The sequence below is a fragment of the Chrysochloris asiatica genome, unplaced genomic scaffold (genome assembly GCF_000296735.1).
Source record: "Chrysochloris asiatica unplaced genomic scaffold, ChrAsi1.0 scaffold00243, whole genome shotgun sequence".
NCBI lineage: Eukaryota > Metazoa > Chordata > Mammalia > Afrosoricida > Chrysochloridae > Chrysochloris > Chrysochloris asiatica.
In genome coordinates this window covers 2,516,197-2,520,347 of record NW_006408761.1, presented here as the reverse complement: position 1 = coordinate 2,520,347, position 4,151 = coordinate 2,516,197, and positions in this window count along the sequence as shown.

Below are 4,151 nucleotides of genomic sequence, written 5' to 3'. Positions count from 1 at the left end.
AACTTCTTATACATTGTTAGATAATACTGCTTCGTTTCATTTTTATCCAGATAAAGATGAAGGACAAACAGGAAGTGTCCAGTTCTTCTCAGACAATTGGGTCCAAGAATGATTTCCTTGGTGCTTGTAAGTTCTGGCACAAGTGTCATACATTCCTTAATAGAACCGACCAACCAGTGAGGTGGTGGTATTAATGTCCATAACCTTGCAGACTTGAGTGAAATCGATAAGCATATTTTTTCAGCAGAGTTAGAATTGAATAGGGATTTACTCTTCCATAGAACGGTGGTCTGTGACACCCATAATACACTCCTGTGAAATTGACTTTTTGTACTTAATGAATTATGGAGCGCTTTCAGAATAAAGCATCCATCATTCTATGTAATGATTTCCTTGTATAGCGGGGTTAAATCTCCTGTTGGATGTTTGGATTGTTCTCGTGTTTTTTTCACTACTACAAACAATGTATATTTTTGTACGTTTTAGCTTTATATATTTGTTTGCTATTTCTCAAGGGGAAGTTGAAAGGAAGTATGTGTTGTTAAGTGCCATCAAGTTGGTTTGATCCTTTAAAGGGTTTCTGAGGAGCGCCTTGTGGATATGAACCATTGACTTTCTGGTTAGCAGTTCAGTGCTTATCTTAGAAGAGTTAAAAAAGCCTTGCAAACCCTATACAAGGTCGCTATGAGTCTGAAATGACTTGACGGCCCTTAACAACAACAATTAGCTGAGTATCCTTTGAAAATACAAAAATAAAAACAAATCGTTATCTATTAACTTCTACTCACAGTGCTGTTTTTCCTAAGATCCACCCATAATGTATAGGGTATCATCATTTCTCCTGATCTTCGCCAAGCTAAGAGTGGAGAATTTCTAAATTATTTTAATTATTGAGGGGTTATCATTTGTTGTCTTTATTGGTAACTTGTATTGTTTGTAAGAATTAATCTGCTCATTTCTTCTGCCCCTTTTTTTAATGGGCCTTTACGCTTTTTATTGATTCATCAGAACTTTTTAGATACCAAGGAAACTAAACCCTTGTCTGTGATGCATTTAGTTTTCCTAGTCTTTGGAATTGGTCTATGGTAAGGTGGTTCTTTTTTTTTTTTTCATCTCTCAGTAGTTGAAAAAGAGTTGTATGCCCAAACATGGAGTTCTTGAAGACCAAAAGATCTGTATTAGAGAGATGTATTTAGTGATCAGATTTGGAAAATGCACGTAAATTTCGTGGAGTAAAAAGTTTTTCTGGTGCAATTAAATATAACCAATAGAAAATGGAAAATTCACAACAAATGTATAATTTATGAATATATGTGAAAAGAAATGAATGCTTTTTTACATCTTATTTAAAGTTTATGAATGCAAATGTGTCTGTGTATATAAACGTTTCATCTAAAATTGCATACAAATATATATGTATGAAAACATGTCATCAAGTTTTTTTATGATGAAAATACAGATGGAAATTCATGTATAAAATGTGTTGGTTAATGAATTAATTTAAAGCATATATGCTTGCAACCACCAGTGCCTGCTGCATCTTCACCAGTCCCCAAGAAGCTGTTCAGGGCTCCCTCCCGATGACAGCCTCTCCCAAGCCTCTGAGAGTGAGCCCTGCTTTGTTTTCGTGCTTGCATTTGTCAGCATTTCGTTTTGCATTGTTTCTTTTTCATGTGATATATCTTTTCCTTTTAATTTTATAGTGTTTTCTTGGAGGCACTCACTCATCTATGCTAAAAAATTTGGAAGCCAATTACCTGGTAGAGGAGATCCATGTTTATTCCCATTCCAAAGAGAGTTGATCTCATGGAATGTAGAAATCATCAGACAGTATCATTAATATAATATGCTAGTAAAATTTTGCTGAAGATAATTCAAAAATAGTTGCAGCAGTACATCAACAGGGAATTTACAGAAATTGAAGCCCGATTCGGAAGAGGACATGGAACTAGGGGTATCATTGCTGATATCAGGTGGATCTTGGCTGAAAGCAGAGAATATCAGAAAGATGTTTACCTGTGCTTCATTGATGACACAAAGGCTTTTGACTATGGATCATGACAAGCTATGGATAACATTGCGAAAACTAGGCATTCCAGAACAGTTGCGCTCAGGAGGAAACTTGTACATAGACTTACAGGCATTTGTTTGAACCGTACCAAGGGGGTGTTGAAAGATTTTATAATCAGGTAAGGTGTGTGGTAGTGTAGTGGTTACAAGTTGGGCAGCTAATCTCACAGTCAGCAGTTGGAAACTACCAGTGGTTCCAAGGGAGAAAGATGAGGCTTTCTGCTCCCATAAAGATGTACAGCCTCAGAAACCCTATGAGTTGGAACTGACTCCACAGTACATTACCACCACCACCGAGGTGTGTGGCAGGCTTGTATCGATTTCACTGCATTTATTCAATCTGTATGCTAAGCAAATAATCCATAAAGCTGAATTATATGAAGAAGAAAGTGGAGGAAGATTTATTAGCAACTTGTAATATGCAGATGACACAACTTTGCTTTCTGGAATCAATGAGAACTTGAAGTACTTAACTGATGAAGATCAAAGACTATATATGTATTGCACTTCAGTGTAAAGAAAATGAAAATCCTCCTGATTGGACCAACAAATAATATCATGTTAAATGGAGAAAAGTTGTCAAAGAATTCATTTTGCTTGTCTCTACAATCAACATTCATGGAAGCAGCAGTCAAGAAATCAAGCGATGTATTGTAGTAGGCAAACCTGCTGTAAAAGACCTCTTTAAAGTATTAAATAGAAAAGATAGCCGTTTGAGGACTAAAGTGCCCCTGACCCAAGCCATGGTATTTATACTAGCCTCATGCATGTGAAAGTTAGACATTGAATAAGAAAGACAATAGAAGAATTGATGCATTTAAATTGTGTTGGAGAAGAATATTGAGAGTACTGTGGACTGCCAGAAGAACATACAAATATATCTATGTTGGAAGAAATACAGCCAGAATACTCCTTAGAAACTAGAATGGAGACATTTGGTTTCTCATATTTCTGATATGCTATCAGGAGGGACCAGTCCCTGGACAAGGACATCGTGCTTGATAAAGTGGAGGGTTAGTGAAAAAGAGGAAGAAGCCAATGAGATGGGTTAAAATAATGGCAGCAGCAATGGGCTGAAATGTAGCAACAAGTGTGAGGATGACGCAGGACAGGGCAGTGTCGCGTTTGGGTGTCCTAAGGGTCACTATGAGTTGGAAATCAAATGGATGGCACCCAACAACAGCAGCGACATAGTTGAAATGTTTGTTGGTGAAATTGGAGCTCTTGACCTTAGTGTTCCAGTTTGGGTTTTGGAGATTGCATCCACATGATGTATTTAAGTTGTTCCTCTGTGCTCTGGAGTTTCCAGGGACGAGTGACGCGACCTGGAGTGTGTACACACTCAGACTCAGGCGTGTGTCGCCCCCACTGCTGCTGGGTTTTTCTACCAGGAAGCACATGCCTGGTTGCCTCTCCGTTTCTGATGGCAGCAGCCTGGCTGTTCCATTCTTAAAGCCTGTGACTGGTGATGACATTTTCAATCCTAACATTCCATCCTTGTGAATTCACTAGAACATTTCTATAAAGGGGAACTTCATCTTATCCCTTTTACCTTTTTAGTACAGTTTGTAGAGGAGAGAAGAGTGGGCTCCAAGTTACGACAGAGCAGCATTCTTTTTGTCTTTTAAATTCTTTTGTTTTCTTGTGAATTATGTGATAGTTTACATGGGAGAACATTAGTTTTACATTCATTCTATCGTATATCGTCTCATTGCTGTGGTTACAATCCCCTTCATGCAATCCTTTTCCCGTACCCCCAGGTCTTCAGCACACAGTCGCTCTCCCTCTCTGGATCTAAAGTCTCCAGCTCAGAGCAGCATTCTTAGGAGGCAGAAATTTCTAGGTAAAGAAAAAGTGAAGAGTGAGGGGACAGAACCCCCAGAGAGTTGAGCCTCTACTCAGTGGAAGTGCCGTAGGTGAAGATCATGAATCCCAGATTTTCATTCTGGATTTCTGTGGGAAATCATTCTTGACCTCATTCTTGGCCTAGTGTCAGCATTCTAAAACCAAAAGAGTCTAAACCAAATTGTTGTTAGGTTCCATCAAGTTGGTACCGACTCATAGTGACCCAGAGCACAACA